This window comes from Chiloscyllium plagiosum, chromosome 29, assembly GCF_004010195.1.
Source record: "Chiloscyllium plagiosum isolate BGI_BamShark_2017 chromosome 29, ASM401019v2, whole genome shotgun sequence".
NCBI lineage: Eukaryota > Metazoa > Chordata > Chondrichthyes > Orectolobiformes > Hemiscylliidae > Chiloscyllium > Chiloscyllium plagiosum.
This window is the reverse complement of record NC_057738.1, coordinates 25093350-25115178: the sequence shown is the minus strand read 5'-3', so window position 1 is coordinate 25115178 and position 21829 is coordinate 25093350. Positions and strand designations below refer to the sequence as shown.

The 21829-nt window shown below is 43.0% G+C and overlaps 1 protein-coding gene across 1 annotated transcript in view; it reads left to right on the top strand.

Moving 5' to 3' along the window:
• Positions 1-21829, top strand: part of cep72 (centrosomal protein 72) — a 141568-nt gene that overhangs the window by 41461 nt on the left and 78278 nt on the right. The window lies entirely within an intron of this gene.

Genomic DNA, 21829 nt, shown 5'->3' with positions numbered 1-21829 from the left:
AAAGTCATTTCCCTGGGGTGGGGGAGTCCAGAACTAGAGGGCACAGGTTTAGGATGAGAGGGGAAAGATATAAAAGAGACCTAAGGGGCAACTTTTTCACAAAGAGGGTGGTACGTGTATGGAATGAGCTGCCAGAGGAAGTGGTGAAGCCTGGTACAATTGCAGCATTTAAAAGGCATTTTGATGGGTATATGAATAGGAAGGGTTTGGAGGGGTATGGCAGGTGGGACTAGATTGGGTTGGGATATCTGGTTGGCATGGATGGGTTGGACCGCAGGATCTATTTCCATGCTGTACATCTCTATGACTCTATGACTAAGTGTTTTACCAAATAAAAGTGCCTCGAACACTGATTTCTCAGTGCATCTCTAGGAATGTCCCCAGGGTGGAAGAGTCCAAAACTAGAGGGCATACGTTTAAAGTGAGAGGGGAAACATTTAAAAGGGACCTAAGGGACAAGCTTTTCATGCAGAGGGTGATGCGCGTATGGAATGAACTGTCAGAGGAATTGGTGGAGGCTGGTGCAGTTAAAACATTTAACAAGTTAAAAATCACACAACACCAGGTTACAGTTCAGCAGATTTATTTGGAAGCACTGGGTTTTGAAGCGCTGCTCCTTCATCAGGTGGTTGTGGAGCAGGACCATAAGACGCTGAATTTATAGCAAAATGTTAGAGTGTCATGCCGCTGAAATATATTGAAGAAACTTAGAGTATTCTGGGTAATTCAAGATGGAGGATGGGAAAAATTTCTGGCTGTAACAGCTGCTCCTTTTTTGAGGTATTTTATGTTTTGGAGGTGATTTCCTCGAATTCCAGGAGCAGCAATTACTGTTTCGTACGCTGTTGCATTGTTTTGGAACTTTGGAAAAAAAAAGTCAAAACAACAGCAGTTTTAAAAGGGAAAAGGACAGACAAAGGAAGCACATGGTGAGGTCAGTGCAGGAGAGAGAGAGAGAGAAAGAAACTGACACCGTTACTGCCTTTGCTGTTTGAATTCATGTATTGCTGGACATCGGAGTGTGTCTAGGAATATTAGCAAACAGTGAAACTCACAACTGATCTTGGAGGAACTGTTTGGGCGAGGTTCACAGCACAGAACCAGATAAGTGATTTGTTTTAAGTGCGTGGGTTCATTCTTGATTATATGTTTTTTGAGATATGTATCTTGATTAAACTTAAAATATAAGCTATAACTATGAATTTAACCTGGGGCAGTGTTTTGTAGAGGAATAAGACGGTGTTATTTTCTGGGTCTGTAGATTGTGAAGGAACAAAAATGGCCTTTAGTAGAGTGATATGCGCTTCTTGTCATATGTGGGAGTTTAAAGAGAGTTTAAGGGTTACTGCAGATACTGCTGCTGGTTGAGAATCCAATCAGGTCGAATGTATCGGTTGGAGAGACAGTTAGAGGCAATGAGGAAATTGCAACAGCAACAGTTTGTGATGGATGGCAGTTATAGGAAGGGGGAAAAGTCACAGATACAGTTACATAGATGGGTTAACTCCAGTAAAGGTAAGAGAGGTAGGCAGCTAGCGCAGGAGTCTTCTGTGGCTATCCCCATTTCAAGCAAGTATGCTGTTTTGGAAAATGTAGGGGGTGATCGATTCACTGGGGAACATAGCACGAACAGCCAAGTTTCTGGTATTGAGACTGGCTCTAATGCAATGAGGGGTTCATCAGGTTCCAAGAGATCAATTGTGTTCGGGGACTTTCTAGTCCGAGGTACAGACAGACAGGTTTCTGTGGCCAGTAGCGAAAAATCAGAATAGTGTGTTGCTTCTCTGGTGCCAGGATCAAGGATGTCTCAGGGAGGGTGCAGAATGTTCCCAAGGGGGAGAGGGGCCAGCAAGAGGTCATTGTCCACATTGGAACCAATGACATAGGAAAGGAAAAGGTTGAGCTTCTGAAGGGAGATTACAGAGAGTTAGGAGTAATTTACAAAGGAGGTCCTCGAGAGTAGTAATACCTGGATTACTCCCGGTGCTACCAGCTAGGAATAGGAGGATAGAGCAGATGAATGCATGGCTGAGGAGCTGGTGTATCGGCGAAGGATTCACATTTTTTGGATCATTGGAATCTCTTTTAGGATAGAAGTGACCTGAACAAGAAGGACAGATTGCACCTAAATTGGAAGGGGACTACTATATTAGCAAGGAGATTTGCTAGAGCTGCTCAGGAGGATTTAAACTAGTAAGGTGTGTGGGACGGGGTTGGGACCCAGGGAGATAGTGAGGAAAGAGATCAATCTGAGACTGGTACAGTTGAGAACAGAAGCGAGTCAAACAGTCAGGGCAGGCAGGGACAAGGTAGGACTAATAAATTAAACTGCATTTATTTCAATGCAAGGGGCCTAACAGGGAAGGCAGATGAAATCAGGGCATGGTTAGGAACATGGGACTGGGACATCATCGCAAATAGAGAAACATGGCTCAGGGATGGGCAGGACTGGCAGCTTAATGTTCCAGGATACAAATGTTACAGGAAGGATAGAAAGGGGGATAAGAGAGGAGGGAGAGTGGCGTTTTTGATAAGGGATAGCATTAAATCTGTACTTAGGGAGGATATTCCCAGATATACATCCAGGGAATTTATTTGGGTGGAACTGAGAAATGAGAAAGGGATAATAACCTTATTGGAATTGTATAGTAGACCCCCTAATAGTCAGAGGGAAATTGAGAAACAAACTTGTAAGGAGATCTCAGTTATCTGTAAGAATAATAGGGTGGTTATGGTAGGAGATTTTAGCTTTCCAAACATCGACTGGGACTGCCATAGTGTTAAGGGTTTAGATGGAGAGGAATTTGTTAAGTGGGTACAAGAAAATTTTCTGATTCAGTATGTGGATGTACCTACAAAAAAGGTGCAAAACCTGACCTACTCTTGGGAAATAAGGCAGGGCAGGTGACTGAGGTGTCAGTGGGGGAGCACTTTGGGGCCAGCGACCATAATTCTGTTAGATTTAAAATAGTGATAGAAAAGGATAGACCAGTTCTAAAAGTTGAAGTTCTAAATTGGAGAAAGGACAATTTTGATGATATTAGGCAAGAACTTTCAAAAGCTGATTGGGGGCAGATGTTCGCAGGTAAAGGGATGGCTGGAAAATGGGAAGCCTTCAGAAATAAGATAACGAGAATCCAGAGAAAGTATATTCCTGTTAGGGTGAAAGGGAAGGCTGATAGATATAGGGAATGCTGGATGACTAAAAAAAGTTGAGGGTTTCGTTAAGAAAAAGAAGGAAGTATACGTCAGGTATAGACAGCATAGATGGCGTGAAGCCTTAGTAGGTATAAAGGCAGTAGGCGTATACTTACGAGGGAAATCAGGAGGGCAAAAAGGGGACATGAGATAGCTTTGGCAAATAGAATTATGGAGAATCCAAATGGTTTTTATAAATACATTAAGGACAAAATGGTAACTATGGAGAGAATATGGCCCCTCAAAGATCAGCAAGGCGGCCTTTGTGTGGAGCCACAGAAAATGAGGGTCATACTAAGTGAGTATTTTGCATCAGTATTTACTGTGGAAAAGGATATGGAAGATATAGACTGCAGGGAAATAGATGGTGACACCTTGAAAAACGTCCACATTACAGAGGAGGAAGTGTTGGATGTCTTGAGACGGTTAATGGTGGGTAAATCCCCAGGACCTGATCAGATGTACCCTAGAACTCTGTGGGAAGTGAAGTGATTGCTGGGCCTCTTACTGAGAGATTCGTGTCATCGATAGTCACAGGTGAGGTGCCGGAAGACTGGCGGTTGGCTAACGTGTTGCCACTGTTTAAGAAGGGTGGTAAGGACAAGCCAGGGAACTATAGACCAGTGAGCCTGACGTCGGTGATAGGCATGTTGTTGGAGAGAATCCTGAGGGACAGGATGTACATGTATTTGGAAAGGCAAGGATTAATTGGGGATAGTCAACATGGCTTTATGCGTGGGAAGTCATGCCTCACAAACTTGATTGAGTTTTTTGAATAAGTAACAAAGAGGATTGATGAGGGCAGAGCGGTAGATGTGATCTATATGGACTTCAGTAAAGCTTTCGACAAGGTTCCCCATGGGAGACTGGTTAGCAAGGTTCGATCTCTCAGAATACAGGGAGAATTAGCCATTTGGATACAGAACTAGCTCAAAGGTAGAAGACAGAGGGTGGTGGTGGAGGGTTGTTTTTCAGACTGGAGGCCTGTGACCAGTGGAGTGCCACAAGGATCGGTGCTGGGTCCTCTAGTTTTTGCCATTTATGTAAATGATTTGGATGCGAGCATAAGAGGTATGGTTAATATGTTTGCAGATGACACCAAAATTGGAGATGTGGTGGACAGCGAAGAGGGTTACCTCAGATTACAATAGGATCTTGACCAGATGGGCCCATGGGCTGAGAAGTGGCAGATGGAGTTTAATTCAGATAAATGTGAGGGGCTGCATTTTGGGAAAGCAAATCTTAGCAGGACTTATACACCTTAATGATAACGTCCTAGGGAGTGTTGCTGAACAAAGAGACCTTGGAGTGCAGGTTCATAGCTCCTTGAAAGTGAAGTCGCAGGTAGATAGGATAGTGAAGAAGATGTTTGGTATGCTTTCCTTTATTGGTCAGAGTATTGAGTACAGGAGTTGGGAGGTCATGTTACGGCTTTACAGGTCATTGGTTAGGCTACTGTTGGCATGTTAGAACAATGTAGGTAAGGGAAGTCGGCAAGTCAGATCCGTAACTTCGGGATAAGGATTGGCTCTAACGGCTGGGTCGGTCGGGCTGGTCTCCTTCCTATCGGAAAGATGTTCTGAAACTTGAAAGGGTTCAGAAAAGATTTACAAGGATGTTGCGAGGGTTGGAGGATTTGAGCTATAGGGAGAGGCTGAACAGGCTGGGGCTGTTTTCCCTGGAGCATCGGAGGCGGAGGGGTGACCTTGAGTTTTACAAAATTATGAGAAGCATGGATAGGATAAATAGGCAAAGTCTTTTCCCTGGGGTCAGGGAGTCCAGGACTAGAGGGCATAGGTATAGGGTGAGAGGGGAAAGATATAAAAGAGACCTAAAGGGCAACTTTTTCACGCAGAGGTTGGTATGTGTATGGAATGAGCTGCCAGAGGATGTGGTGGAGCCTGGTATAATTGCAACATTTAAAAGGCATTTAGATGTGTATATGAATAGGAAGGGTTTAGAGGGATATGCGCCGGGTGCTAGCAGGTGGGACTAGATTGGGTTGGGATATCTGGTCGGCATGGACGGCGTGGACCGAAGAGTCTGTTTCCATGCTGTACATCTCTATGACTTTAAGACTTTAATCTTTTAGAATGGATTTGCTAGATTCGGTTCATTAATATGTAAATTCCAGAACTCCTGTTAAGTCACATTCTCAAGAATAACTTCAAGTTTTCTAACAAAAGGTGTCATCTCGGCTCAGATAATGCTTTAAAAGTGTGAGGTTAAAGTCAGTCTGTGTCCGAATCTTGAGTCAGACTGGTTCTATTTCTGAAGTGGGATTTATAGAATATTAAATGGATTGACTGTAGGTTATGCATTTTTTGAGCAAAATAAAATATTATTCTGCAAATACAGATTCACCCCATAAATGTTTGTGTTCATTGACAGACTTTAACCTCACACTTTTAAAACATTGTTTGAGCTGAGATGACACCTTTTGTTAGAAAACCTGAAGTTATTCTTGAGAATGTGACTTAAAAGGAGTGATGTTTAAAAGGTGTTGTGTGATTTTTAACTTTGTCCACCCCAGTCCAACACTGGCTCCTCCAAATCATAACATTTAAAAAGGTATCTGGATGGGTGTATGAATATGAAGGGTTTAGAGGCATATGGGTCAATTGCTGGTAAATGGGACTAGTTTTTTTTAGATTAGATTACTTAGATTAGATTAGATTAGATTAGATTAGATTACTTACAGTGTGGAAACAGGCCCTTCGGCCCAACAAGTCCACACCGACCCGCCAAAGCGCAACCCACCCATGCCCCTACATTTACCCCTTACCTAATACTACGGGCAATTTAGCATGGCCAATTCACCTGACCAGCACATCTTTGACTGTGGGAGGAAACCGGAGCTGCCGGAGGAAACCCACGCAGACACGGGGAGAACGTGCAAACTCCACACAGTCAGTCGCCTGAGGCGGGAATTGAACCCGGGTCTCTGGCTCTGTGAGGCAGCAGTGCTAACCACTGTGCCACCGTGCCAAGGATGAATTGGGCTGAAGAGCCAGTTTCTGTCTCTTGAGACTTTGAGTAGAGTCCCAACGTGTTTAGCCTTCGCTCAGAGACAATTCCTGCATTCCAGGTTTCATCCTAGTAAGCCTGAAAGTTTCCCTTTACTTTCCTAATAATTGCAAAATATGCCAGTATTTTAATTGTTAATATCAGGAGTCAGACTAAACCTTTCTTCAATATAATGGTTTTTTTTTAAACTTGCATTTTAAAAGATTAAACACCGACTTTAGGTAAGTGTAGATGGGGGCGGAAGGGTAAGAGTTGAAAGTGAGAGACTTCTGGGCTTTCAGTACTTGGCCTTGTGAAAATGCATTGGAGTAGATCGAAGGTAAGGGAGAGAAGAGGATACAGGGGTTAAGTGGTTATTAAACAAGGGGCGATAAGTATTTTTGGTTGAGGGTGGAATTTAATTTGATTATTTGATTAATTAAAAGGTAGGCTGTAGAGGATCCCATTTAATTCTGCAAGCAGTTCCCTTTCCCACATGCAGTCGAGGTATAGGAACATCACTTCAGAAATAAGTAAAGCAAAGAGAAGAATGTAGTTAGGGAGAAACAGGCAGAAGAGAAGAGGTTAATGCAGCTTTTAGTAATTGATGATTTACTGATCATCTCTGTTTATCTTTACACATGAAGGTGTAGCAGGTTCACCAGTCAGTGCCATGCTGGCAAATCCAATCTCTGTCCTTGTCTTTTTGAACTTTGTGTCCTGTGAGAACTCTGATCTGGCAGGCTCTATTAAAAACTGTTGGCTCGATTTGGTTGGTGATGTAGTCAGTAATTTTCTCACTTGTAGGACCTGCCTTGGTTAAAAAGTATCCATTTAAGTGCAGTTTTTCTCTTAGTGGGCATGGGGGTGGGAAGAATCTTTTATTCAATACCCTGTGTACCAGCTCATGCTGCCTACGTGCCCTGTCATAGATACTCGCCCAATATATCTACAATGGATAGACTTCAGGAGCCAAATAGAAAGGAAAAATTAAACTTGCAATCATCTAATATAGCTCTTGCTTATGATCTTAAGACTTCAGAACCCTTTGCTGAGATAGTTGAGTTATCTCAACCAAGCATGCCTAATGACATTCAAACACTAGCCAAGTGGCGGCACAGTGGCTCAGTAGTTAGCACTGCTGCCTCACAGCGCCAGGGACCTGGCCTAATGAAATGATACGTGTCCTTGGGCAAATGCCAACAAAGAATAGAAAGATTGTCCATCCAGATGCTCATACTTTACTGACCCTGTCCAGTTGGCCTGTCAGTCAATGCAGCCTAACAGAGGGATTATTTTTTAATTAAGTGATGACTGCTGCCAACTTATTTATTTCAAAAAGCAGACAAATTTAAAAAATGATCATGATAGTTATACAAACTTATCTACCCTTTTAGATTAGATTAGATTCCCTACATTATGGGGAAACAGGTCCTTCGGCCCAAGAAGTCCACACCAGTCCTCTGAAGAGTAACCCACCCAGACCCATTCCCCTATCCTATATTTACCCCTGACAAATGCACCTAACACCATGGGCAATTTAGCATGGCCAATTCACCTAACCTGCACGTCTTTTGACTGTGGGAGGAAACCAGAGCACCCAGAGGAAACCCACACAGACACAGGAAGAGTGTGCAAAACTCCACACAGACAGTCGCCCGAGATGGGAATCGCACCCAGGTCCCTGGCGCTGTGAGGTAGCAGTGCTAACTACTGAGCCACTGTGCCGCCACTTGGCTAGTGTTTGAATGTCTGTTCCATCAATTTGTGCTTTCCACTCTCTGAGCTATTACACTTGACACAGGCAAAATGGGATCAGTTTGAACTCAACACTCAGCAGATATTGGCAGCTCTCAAGTATCTTATGCGGTGACCACCCTTCAGCTCTGAGTATTGCAGACTATTTGGACATGAGCAGTTTTGCAGCTTTATCAGGTTTACAACGGAGGGCAAGAGCTACAGCCAGGGGAAAGGCAATTACGATGCGATTAGACAAGATTTAGGATGAATAGGATCGGGTAGGAAAGCGCACAGGATGGGCACATTATAAATGTGGAACTTATTCAAGGAATAGCTACTGTGTGTCCTTGATAAGTACGTACCTGTCAGACGGGGAGGAAGTTGTTGAGCACAGGAGCCGTGGTTTACTAAGGAAGTTGAATCTCTTGTCAAGAGGAAGAAGGAGGCTTATGTTAGGATGAGATATGAAGGCTCAGTTAGGACCATTGAGAGTTACAAGGTAGCCAGGAAAAGCCTAAAGAGGGAACTAAGATGAGCAAGGAGGGGACATGAGAAGTTGTTGGCAGATAGGATCATGAAAAGCCCTAAAGCTTTCTACAGGTATATAAGGGATAAAAGAATGACTAGAGTAAGATTAGGACCAATCAAGGACAGTAGTAGGAAGTTGTGCGTGGAGTCAGAGGAGATGGGGAAGCGCTAAATGAATATTTTTTGTCAGTATTCATAACGTTGTCGCGGAAAATACTGAGAAACAGGCTACCAGACTAGAGGGGATTGTGGTTCACAAGGAGCAGGTGTTAGAAATTAGAACATAGAAACGTACAGCATAGAACAGGTCTGTTGACCACAATGTTGTGCTGAGGGTTAATCCTAATGTAAAATAAAATAACTTAACTTATGCACCCCTCAACTCACTGCTATCCATGTGCATGTCCAGCAGTTGCTTAAATGTCCCTAATGACTCTGCTCCTACCATCACTGCTGGCAACGCATTCCATGCATTCACAACTGTCTGCGTAAAGAACCTTCCTCTGACGTCCCCTCAATACCTTTCTCCTAATATCTTAAAACTATGACCCCTCGTACCAGTCAATCCTGCCCTGGGGAAACGTCTCTGGCTATTGACTGTCCATTCCTCTCATTATCTTGTATACCTCAATCAGGTCACCTCTCCTCCTGCTTCTCTCCAGAGAGAAAAGTCCGAGCTTATTCAACCTCTCTTCATAAACAAGTTATCCAGTCCAGGCAGCATTCTGGTAAATCTTCTTTGCACCCTCTCCAAAGCCTCTGTATTATTCCTTTAGTAGGGCGACCAGAACTGGACACACTATTCCAATTGTGGTCTCACCAGGGACTTGTAGAGCTGAAGCAAAACCTCAGGCTCTTAAACCCGATCACCCTGTTAATGAAAGCCAAAACACCATAGTTTTCTTAACAACCCTATCCACTTGGGTGGCAACTTTGAGGGATCTATGTACTTGAACACCAAGATTCCTCTGCTCCTCCACACTGCCAAGAATCCTGTCTTTAATCCTACGTTCAGCATTCGAATTCAACCTTCCAAAATGCATCACTTCACATTTATCCAGGTTGAACTCAATCTGCCATTTCTCAGCCCAGCTCTGCATCCTGTCTATGTCGCGCTGCAGCCTGCAATAGCCCTCGATACTATCGACGGCACCTCCAACCTTTATGTCATCTGCAAATGTACTAACCCACCCCTCAACCTCCTCATCCAAGTCATTTATAAGAACTACAAAGAGCAGAGGCCCAAGAACAGAGCCCTGCGGGACACCACTCACCACTGACCCCCAGGCAGAATACTTCCCATCTACAACCACTCTCTGTCTTCTGTCAGCCAACCAATTCTGAATCCAGATAGCCAAATCTCCCTGTATCCCATACTTCCTGACTTTATGAATGAGCCTACCCATGGGGAACCTTATTAAATGCCTTGCTGAAGTCCATATACACCACATCCACTGCTCAACCTTTGTCAACCTGTCTTGTCATCTCTTCAAAGAACTTAATAAGATTTGTGAGGCATGACCTGCTCCTCACAAAGCCATGTTGATCACGCTATGCTTTGCCAAACAGTCATAAATTCTATCCCTCAGAATTCTTTCCAAAACCTTGCTGACCGCAGACGTAAGTAATAGGGATTTTCCTATTACTCTTCTTGAAAAAAGGAACAACATTCGCCTCCTTCCAAACCTCCGATATGACTCACATGAAGAGTGAGGAGGCAAAGAACTTCGCCAGTGGCTTAACAACCTCCTTTCTCGCTTCCCGGAGCAACCTAGGATAAATCTGGTCTGGCCCTGGGGACTTATCAATCTTAATGTTTTCCTAAATTTCCAGCACATGAACTTCATCCATCTTGATCTGGTCAAGCCTGTATCCCAGCTCCTTAAAGTTCTCATTCACAACAAGGTCCCTTTCCTTAGCAAAAACCAAAGCAAAAAACTTGTTTATGGCATCCCCTATCTGCTCAGACTCCACACACAAATTCCCTACGTTATCCCTGATCAGCCCTACCTTCTCCCTGATCATTCTCTTATTCCTAACATATGAGTAAAATGCCTTTGGGTTCTCCCTAATCCGTCCTGCCGAGCCTTTTTCATGCCCCTCCTGGTTCTCATCAGTCCATTTCTGAGCTCCTTTCTAGCAAGTCTGTAATCCTCTAAATCCTCTTGCTTCCTCCACCTTACGTAAGCTGCCTTCTTCCTTTTGACGAGAAGCTCCTCTGTTCTCGTCATCCAAGGCTCCTTAATCTTACCCTTTCTTACCTGTCTCAAAGGAACAAATGCGTGCATCACTTGCAACAACTGTTCCTTAAATAGTCTTCACATGTCTGCAGTGCACTTTCTGTGGAACAATTGCTCACAGTCTGTACTTCCCAACTCCTGTATGATAGCGTCATAATTTCCTTTTTCCCAATTAAATGTCTTCTCTCGGTAACTGCTGCTTTCACTCTCAAAGGCTATGGTAAATGTGCAGCAGTTGTGATCACTGTCACCAAAGTGTTCTCCCACCACGAGATCTGACACCTGTCCAGGCTCATTGCCGAGCACCAAATCCAAAATGGCCTCTCCCCTCGTCGCCCTGTCTATATAATGAGTCAGGAAACCCTCCTGAACACACCTGACAAAAACTGCACCATCCAAACCATCTGCACTTAGGACGTTCCAAGTGATATTGGGAAAGTTGAAATCACCCATAACAACAACCCTGCTACATCTGCATTTTTCCAGAATCTGCCCGCCTGTGAGTTCTTCAGTCTCTCTACTGCTATTAGGGGGTCTGTAGAAAACCCCCTTGCTGTTCCTAACTTCAATACTGACTCAGTACACAAACCTTCCTCAACAACCTTTGTTTCTGTAGCTGTGATGCACTCTCTGTTTAGCAATGCTGCACCCCCTCCTCTTTTTATACCATCCCTGTTCTTTTTAAATGTTTTAAACCCTGGAAAATCAAGCAACCATTCCTGCCCCTGTGAAACCCACGTCTCCGTTATGGCCACAGCATCGTAGCCCCAAGTACTGATCCATGCTCTAAGTTCGTCACTCTTATTTCTGACAGTCCTTGCGTTAAAGTAGACACACTTAAACCGATCCCTTTGTTTCATCACATGAGAAACCTTCCTGATAGATTCAGTACATCCCGTCACTGCCCCATCTGTAACTGCCCCTCTCTCAGATATGTGGCTCTGATTCCCACCCCACTGCCAAATTAGTTTAAACCTTCCCAAATCACACAAGCAAATCTCCCACCAAGGACAAATTTTATACTCACCTTCCCAGCAGTCCTTCACTTCTCCCTCGCACGTGTCTTCTGACAAGTGTGAAAATAGATAAATCCCCGGGTCAGATGGAATTCATCCCAGGACTCTCTGGGAAGCCAGGGTGGAGACTACCGAGCCTTCGGTGTTGATCTTTATGTTGTTGTTGTCTATAGGAAAAGTAAGACCATAAGACCATAAGACATAGGAGTGGAAGTAAGGCCATTTGGCCCATCGAGTCCACTCCGTCATTCAATCATGGCTGATGCGCATTTCAGCTCCACTTACCAGCGTTCTCCCCGTAGCCCTTAATTCCTCGAGACAACAAGAATCTATCAATCTCGGCCTTGAAGACATTTAGCGTCCCGGCTTCCACTGCACTCCGTGGCAATGAATTCCAATGAAGTACCGGTAGACTGGAGGATAGCAAATGTTCCCTTGTTCAAGAAGCGGAGTAGAGACAACCCTGGTAATTACAGACCTGTGAGCCTATCTTCTGTTGTGGGTAAAGTTTTGCAAAAGGTTTTAAGAGATAGGATTTGTAATTATCTCAATCGGAATAAGTTGATTAGGGATAGTCAACACAGTTTTGTGAAGGGTAGGCTGTGCCTCATAAACCTTATTGAGTTCTTTGAGAAGGTGACCAAACAGGTGGATGAGGATAAAGCTGTTGATGTGGTGTACGTGGATTTCAGTAAGGCATTTGATAAAGTTCCCCATGGTAGGCTACTTCACAATTTACAGAGGCACGGGATTGAGGGCGATTTAGCGGTTTGGTTCAGAAATTGGCTAGCTGTAAGAAGACAGGTTGATGGTTGATGGGAAATGTTCATTCTGAAGCTCAGTTACTAGTCCCGCAAGGATCCATTTTGGGGCCACTGCTGTTTGTCATTTTTATAAAAGATTTGAGCTATAGGGAGAGGCTGAACAGGCTTGGGCTGTTTTCCCTGGAGCGTCAAAGGCGGAGGAGTGACCTTATAGAGGTTTACAAAATTATGAGAGGCATGGATAGGATAAATAGGCAAAGTCTTTTCCCTGGGGTTGGGAAGTCCAAAACTAGAAGGCATACGTTTATGGTGAGAGGGGAAAGATATAAAAGAGATCTAAGGGGCAACTTTTTCACGCAGAGGGTAGTACATGTATGGAATGAGCTGCCGGAGGATGTGGTGGAGGCTGGTACATTTGCAACATTTAAGAGACATTTGGATGGGTATATGAATAGGAAGGGTTTGGAGGGATATAGGCCGGGTGCTGGCAGGTGGGACTAGATTGGGTTGGGATATCTGGTTGGCATGGACAGGTTGGATCGAAGGGTCTGTTTCCATGTGTACATCTCTATGACCTGGATGAGGACATAGGAGGATGGGTTAATAAATTTGTGGACGACACTAAGGTTGGTACAGTTGTGGATAGTGCTGAAGATATTGTAGGTTACAGAGGGGCATAGATAAGCTGCAGAGGTGGGCAGAGAGGTGGCAAATGGAGTTTAATGTAGAAAAGCATAAGGTGATTTACGTTTGAAGGAGTAACAGGAATGCAGAATACTGGGTGAATGATAAGATTCTTGGTAGTGTAGATGAGCAGAGAGATCTCAGTTGTCCATGTACATAGATCCCTCAAAGTTGCCACCCAGGTTGATAGAGCTGTTAAGAAGGCATACTGTGTTAGCTTTTATTGGTAGAGGGATCGAGTTTCAGAATCATGAGGTCATGCTGCAGCTGTACAAAACTCTGGTGCGGCCGCATTTGGAGTATTATGCATAGTTCTGGTCGCCACATTGTAGGAAGGATGTGGAAGCTTTGCTAAGGGTTCAGAGGAGATTTACTAGGATGTTGCCTGGTATGGAGTGAAGGTCTTGCAGGGAAAGGTTGAGGGACTTGAGGCTATTTTTATGAGAGAGTAGAAGGTTGAGAGGTGGCTTAATTGAGACATATAAGGTAATCAGAGGGTTAGATCGGGTGGACAGTGAGAATCTTTTTCTGAGGGTGGTGATGGCTAGCACGAGGGAGCATAGCTTCAAATTGAGGGGTGACAGATATAGGACAGATGTCAGAGGGAGTTTCTTTATTCGGAGAGTAGCAGGGGCATGGAACGCACTGCCTGCAACAGTTGTAGACGCGTCAACTTTACGGGCATTTATATGGCCATTGGATAGGTATATGGACAAGATTGGAATATTATAGGTTAGATGGGCTTCAGATTCGTTTCACAGGGCGGCAAAACATCGAGGGCTGAAGGGCCTGTACTGCGCTGTAATGTTCTATGTTCTATCACACTCTGTCCTTACCTGATATCCACACTTTTTGTTTTCCAGCAAGAGATTACTGATCAAAAGCTTGATGTGAGATACCTGACTCTTTATTTTCACTCTTTTCTAATGCAGGCTTGATGAGTTCAATTAGAGTCATAGAGCTTAACAGTGCAGAAAGAGGCCATTCAGCCCATTGTGGCTCTGCCAGTAATCAAACGTCCATCTATTCTAATCCCATCTTCCAGAAATTTGTGTGTAGATTTGTATGCTATGATGTTTCAAATGTTCATTTGAATAGTTCTTTAATGTTTTAAGAGTTTCCATCTCTCCTAACCTTTTAGACAGTGAGCTCCAGATACCCACAACCGTCTTCAAGTCCCCTCTCAATCATCTGAACCTTACTTTTCCCTTTAGTTGAGAGGACCAAAACCAGATATCACAATTTTAAAGTATCTCTCTACCTACACTGTCTAAGCCCCTCATGACCCTGCACACCTCAATCAATTCCCTCTACTTGAAGGAAAACAATCCCAGCCTATCTAGTGTCTCTTCATAATTGAATTGCTGCAGATCAGGTAACATCTGGTGAATCTCCTTTACACCCTTTCTAGTGCAGACACATCCTTTCCTTAGTGTGGTAACCAGATTTGTCCACAGTACTCCAGATTTGGCCAAACTGAGGTTGTATATAGCTCTGTCATAATCACAGTTCTCCTGTAATCAATGTCTTGAAAAATGAAGGCAAGTTCCCCACAAACCTCCTTAATCATCCTTTCTACCTGTCCTGCTACCTTCAAACATCTATGGATATTCAGACCAGGGTCTCTTTGATTCTCTGTACATCCTAGGATCTTGCAATTTGATGTGTACTCCCTTGCCTTGTTAATCCTCCCAGAGGATTGTTAATCCTTCTTCAAGGCCGAGATTGTTGTCTAGAGGAATTAAGGGCTACGGGGAGAACGCTGGTAAGTGGAGCTGAAATGCCCATCAGCCATGATTGAATGGCGGAGTGGACTCGATGGGCCGAATGGCCTTACTTCCACTCCTATGTCTTATGGTCTTATGGGGTGCAACCCAGACTTGATGGACTGAATGGCCTTGATCTGCACTGTAGGGGTTCCATAATTCTTACACTTTTGAGGATTAAATTCCATTTGCCACTCGTCAACCCATCCAACTAGCACATCCATACTGTACTGTAGTCAAGGCTTTGCTCCTTGCTATTTACCACATCACCACTAATTGTTACACCCACTTCCATTATCTGGACTAGGTTATAGTCCAACAGATTTATTTATCCCACCCAGACGCTTTCAGAGTGGTGCTCCTTCATCAGCTAGCTAGTGGGGCAGGATCATAAAACATGGAATTTACAGCAAAAGATCAGTGTCATGCAATTAAAACGATATATTGAACAAACCTAGGTTGCTGTTAACAATTACATGACACTGTGATCTTTTGCTATAAATTATGTCATATGATCCTGCCCCACTAGTTAGCTGATGAAGGAGCAGCACGCTTAAAACTAGTGCAACCAAATAAACCTGTTGGACTATAACCTGGTGTTGTATGATTTTTAACTTTGTCCACTCTGGTTCAACACCTGCACCTCTGCATCATTATCTTGACTGACATGAACTAACCCATTATGGACCAGAGATCCAAGTTAAAAATCTTGTTTTGCTTTTTGAAATTAAAATGAAAGAAAAAGTGAGAAGCATCAGCTCTTTGAGCATAATTTTGCAGTATTAACATCTGCTATCAGCACTAAACTGCCAAGGTACAGCTCAAAACGCACACAATCTGCAGACAGTCAATTCAGGCAGTCAATTCATGTAATATTTTATAAATTCCTACTTTTGAAAACGAGCCAGTCTGACTCAAGATTGGGATACAGACAGACTCTAACCTCACACCTTTAATGCATTGTCTGAGCTGAGATGTCACCTTTTCTTAAAACCACCTTAAGTTATCTCGAGAATGTGACTTAAAAGAAGTTCTGGGATGTACATATTAATGAACCAAAACCTGCATCCCATTCTAAAAGGTGAAAGACTTAACAGCAATCTAGGTTTGTTCAATATATCGTTTCAGTTGCATGACACTGTAATCTTTTGCTATAAATTTTGTGTCTTATGATCCTGCTCTACAGCTACCTGTTGAAGGAGCAGTGCTTCAAAAAGCTAGTACAGGTACACAATTTCTTATCTGAAATTCCAAAATCTGAAAAGCTCCGAAATCCGAAACATTTTTCGTGGAGTGTGGAGCGTCATTTTGGCATGCACACAAGTGACCCAACTCCACACCCATTGAAAGCACGTCACTCAGATGTGACGTGATGGCGTAGCTCAGCACTGGCAGGCGTCAATTGTGTCTCAGCATTCGTACTATTCACACGTGCATCTGCTGTTAGGTAATTTAAAAAAAAATTCTCTGTAAAAATGTCATTTATTCCAAAATCTGAAAAATTTCAAAAAACAACTGGCCCCAGGGATTTCAAATAAAGGATTGTGTTCCTGTACTTCCAAATAAATCTGCTGGACTATAACCTGATGTTGTGTGATTTTTAGCGTTTGGGGAGTTTAAAGTTCCCTGTATTCTGTACTAATCTAAACCTTTCCAGCTACATAAATTTGCATTTGCTTTTTATGCAGCAATCACTCTTGTGGTTTGTCTGAATGAGTTTGCTAGTTTACGTTGACAGGACCTGCATTCGCTAAACTGGGTTAGGCTTGCTTTGACTTGTTCATGCAGGTCCCTTATAGCCAGCAAAGAGGGTGGTGACTTTTAAGTCTGTCATGCTGGCTTGTTTGGAAACCAGAGCCAAGAGGCAATAGGATGTTCTGCTAAGAACAAATTTTATATGTTGAAGGTTTTAAGCATGGATAGTTAATATAAATGCTTCTCCTATTTTCGCTATGATTTACGCAGCAGAAGCAGCCAAGACTCACGTGCAGCATCAAATATTAGAGCGATTTTGACAGATGAGAACAGAGTTCAGGGAAAAGGGAGAAGGAGAAGCAGTGAGAAAGTGAGAACTGCGAAGGTAGAAGGTCAGATGAGGAGGCGGCCAGCAGCAGGAGGTCAAGATCGGTAAGACAAGACCAGCTTTGTTTAAAAAAAAAGGAGTGATTGGGGGGAAAAATGAAACCAAAATAGAGTCACTTTGGGTTTGGTGGATGAGCATGATGTTGAGAGCACAGCCATGAATGCAGCATTTGTACACTCACAAATATGATGGTGATACCACAATGGTGAAGATTTTGGTATAAAGTGCTTTGGGATATCAAAGGACCATGAAAGATGTCAAATATTGATTCTAAACACAACACCAAGCATCAAACCCTAAGTTCTCAGACAGTGTAGAAAAACAAACAGAATCCCTTACTGTGTGCAAAGTCTGACTTAACACCATTGGAATTAGTGCATTATGTTACCCCTAAGTTTTTTGGGGGATGCAGCTGTAAATTTGGCTTGAGTGGCATTTATTGTTGATGAATCTTATTAATCTGATTGGTTTATTCTATGAGAAGTGAGAACCATCATTCACTTTTGGAATATGCATTCAATTCTGGTCTCTCTGATAAAGGAAAGATGTTGTGAAACTTGAAAGGGTTCAGAAAAGATTTACAAGGATGTTGCCAGGGCTGGAGGGTTTGAGCTGCAGAGAGAGGCTGAATACGCTGAAGCTATTTTCATCGGAGCGTCAGAGGCTGAGGGGTAACTATATAAAAGTTTATGAAATCAGGAGAGGCATAGCCAATGCCTTTTCCCCAGGGTAGGGAAATCCAAAATTAGAGGGTATAGGTTTAAAGTGAGAATGGAAAGATTTAAAAGAGAGCTAAGGGACGTTTTCATACAGAGGATGGTGCGTGTATGGAAAAAGCTGCCAGAGGAGTTGATGGATGTTGGTACAATTATAACATTTAAAAGGAATCTGAGTAGGTACATAAATAGGAAAGGTTTAGAATGATAGAATCCTTACAATGTGGAATTAGGCCATTCGGCCCATTGAGTCCACACCAACCTCAATCCCACCCAGACCCACCCCCTAACCCTAAACCTGCATTTTCTTTGGCTAATCCACCTAACCTGCTCACCCTGGACACGACGTGCAATTTAGATTAGCCAATTCACCCAACCTGCACATCCTTGGACTGTGGGAAGAAACCAGAGCACCCAGAGGAAACCCATGCAGAACACAGGGCAAATGTGCTAACTCCACACAGACAGTCGCCTGATGCTGGAATTGAACCTGGATTGCTGGTGCTGTGAGACAGCAGTGCTCACCACTGACCAGTGTGCTGTCCTGCAGGGAGGAATATGAACCAAATTCTGGCAAATGGGACTAGATTAATTTAGGATATTGATTGGCATGGACGAGTTGGACCAAAGAGTCTGTGTCAATGCTATACATCTTTGAGTAAGTGAGTACTGCATATGCTGGAGAGTTAGAGTCAAAACGTGTGGTGCTGGAAAAGCACAGCAGGTCAGGCAGCATCCAAAGAGCAGGAGAATCAACATTTCGGGCATAAGCCCTTCCTTATCAGGAAGGGCTTATGCCAGAAATGTTGATTCTCCTGCTCCTTTGATGCTGCCTGACCTGCTGTGCTTTTCCAGCACCACACTTTTCGACTCTTGTGCATCTCTATCACTCTATTTGCTGATATTAAAGCTCATATTGGAATTTCCCCAGGGCTTATTAATTACTGATTTATTTTTATGCAAACTTCCTGAACAGAGGTTCACAATGTAGTAAATGAAAAAAATACCCAATAGATAAATGATTATATGGCGTTATGAACTCAATTGCCATTTTTTGGACTTTACTCCTCAGAGCATATTATTCCACTAATCTTTTAATCACATTTGGAAATACCTGCATCGCCATTAATTTGCTTTTATTAGGCCAGTATCCTTTTGGAACATGGACTTTCCCATTAAAATGGCCATGCACATGTTCAATAAACTTTAATATTTACAAATGTGAATGTACAGTTTAGTAAGAAGAATGAAGAGACATGATGTGAAGTAACCATTGAATAAGGTATTGAAACAAACCTTGGATATAAATAAATGCCTTTGGTGATAGGACAAGTTGAGAAAGTGTTTGGAAAAAACAATTCTTTGCTTTATAAACAGAGGTAACCGGTATAAAAGAACAGCATTGATACTTAATCTTTACAATAAAATGGCCTAAATCACAGCTAAAGTATTGTATTAAATTAGGGCATCACACTTTAAGAAGAAGCCTCAGAGAAGACGCAGAATGGATTGACTGGAGTGGTAGCTTGGATGAATTACATCATTTAGGGTGTGTTTATCTGTTCCGTGATACTAGGAGGAGAGTACATTCTGTACAGAGACAGTGTCAGACCTTTGAAAGTGAGAGTTACTTTTAAGTGCAGTTCTGCTTTCTGTCATTGAATCATGCATTATTTTTGTTGGATGTTATTTTATAAATTACCCCCAAATATAAAAATGTGTTAATGGAAGATTATTACAACAATTCAGACACTTCCTTGTAATGACGAAGTACAGTTTTCTCCCGTAACCAATTAGTTTAAGCAAGAGGCAATCTCAGAAACCAGAACTACATGATCGCAACTGTGGCATTTCACCATGGGTTTAAAAAAAAATTGACTGAAATATTTTAGAAAAAATAAGAACCATTGAACCTTGGATTGAAGATCCCATTATCCACTCACTGAGCTGATGGGAATGTGTAGAAACTCCCTCTACTTTGCCATTCTAACTTGTTCAGTATTTCAGTCTGTGTTGGTGACCATAGTGTGGGTGGAGTGTGCATTTACAATTGTTCCTGATGCCTGGCCAGTCAGCAGCAGAGTTACTGTGCTCCTCTGTGATGTTTCCTTCGAGCAGAGAAAGTTAAGAGGAAATTTGATGGAGGTGTACAAAATCTTAAATGATTTTTATAGATTAATTAAGGAGCAATTGAATCCAGTGAGTAGTTGAGTCATTGTTCAAAGAACATTGATTTAATTAAAAAATTAACAAGAAGATGAGGCTCTGCAAATATCCTCATCCTCAGTGATAGAGGAGTCCAGCTCATCAGTGAAAACAGTAAGACTGAAGCATTTACAGCAATCTTCAGTCAGAAGAGCTGAGTTGATGATCCATCTCGGCTTTATCTTGAAGTCTCCAGCATCACAAATGCCAGATTTCAGCCAGTTCTATTCTCTCCATGTGATTTCAAGACGTGGCTGAAGGCACTGGATGCTGCACCTGACCTGATAATGTTTTGATAAATGGAATGAACACATGCTCCAGAATTAGCTGCCTCTTATCCAAGTTGTTCCTGCACAGCTACAACATTGGCATTTGCCCAAGAATGAGGATAACTCCCCAGTTCCTTTCTGTCCACAAAAAGCAGGACAATTCCAACCCAGCTAATTATTGCCCCACCCCCAGCTACTGTCCATCAACAAAGTGATGGAAGGGGTCAAGCGTGCTATCAAGTGACACTTGTACTGCAGTCATCTGCTTTCAGATATTTCAGTTTGGATTCAATCACTCACCACCTGATCTTGTTACAGCCTTGGTTCAAATATGGATGTGTGGTGAGATGTCAGTGCATCCCACTGTCAATGTCATGAAGGTTACCATTAACCAGAAGCTCAGCTTGACTAACTGAATTAATACTATGGCTGCAAGATCGAGTGAGCAGTTGAGAGGCTGAGCATATTGGATGGCATAATATCCACATGTCCCAGGATGTGTTATGTCACTGGATATGGTGCCTCCCAGCTCGCTTATCTGTGCAAGAGAGATATGTGAGTTACTTGTTGAATTACGTGGCAAAAGAGCCATGTGTCTTCCAGGTTTGAAGGTTCCGAGGCAGTTTTTGAAAGCCATCTGAACTCCACTTGAGATACTGCATGCTTGTTCTGAAGAAATGTCAATGGATTCAAAATGCAGCCAGACTTATTGAGTTTTTCCCACAATTTTTTTTGTCTCTGATCTCCAGCATCCACAGTTCTTTGATTTATTCTAGTCATTTGCTTGGTGCTTTCTGAATATGCACATAGATCTGCACTCCTTCACTTTAGCCATTGGTGGTCAGCAAGGCCAGAAGGGGTCAATGGGCCTCAGCTTCACTCCATTTGCCCCTTTTTCTCAAGGCGATTAGGTGCTGCCAACATCTACCCACAGGGAGAAGGAGCCACAGACAAGACCCAGCAGCTGCTTCTCCAGCTACTCCAGATGTGTCCCGCCACTCCATCTCCCAGTGCCTGTGATTCCAATATCTGTGCTCGGTCAAAGCGAGTAAGGTGAGCTTGCATCATTGGGCAGGAGACTGTCAGCAGGCCAGGCCGTCTAGGCTGAAAACTGTCAGGGAGTGACTACCCAACTATTCAAAGTTATCAGGGCATACCACACAGCAAGCTCCCTCCATCCCAGCTGCAGAAGTCAGGCCAGCACCTCCACATACTGCGAGGGCGAAGAAAGAAATATTGTGAGAATATTTTGGTGACATGGGTGTTCAAGCATTATGGAAGTTCAGCACTTTAGTCTATATATGTATACACTTCCAATGTTATTACACCTGTTGTAGTCTTCTTATCATAACAAGATCAGGTCAAATGAAAGGATGTGGAACATCTTTGTCCAGCAGAGTAATGTGCTGCGTCTCAATCTCCAAAAGTGATTCCTCTGACATATACTGAGGCTGAAGGCTGAGGAGGAGGCAGGGCCTGGGATGTCTTCACATGCAGTTTTAGGAGACATGCATCAGGAATGTTTGAGTCAACATAATTCAGGAGGCAAAACCTTATCCTATATCTGGGTTTCTCCATGAAATGCCTGATGGGCAGCTCCCATGTTTCCTTTCT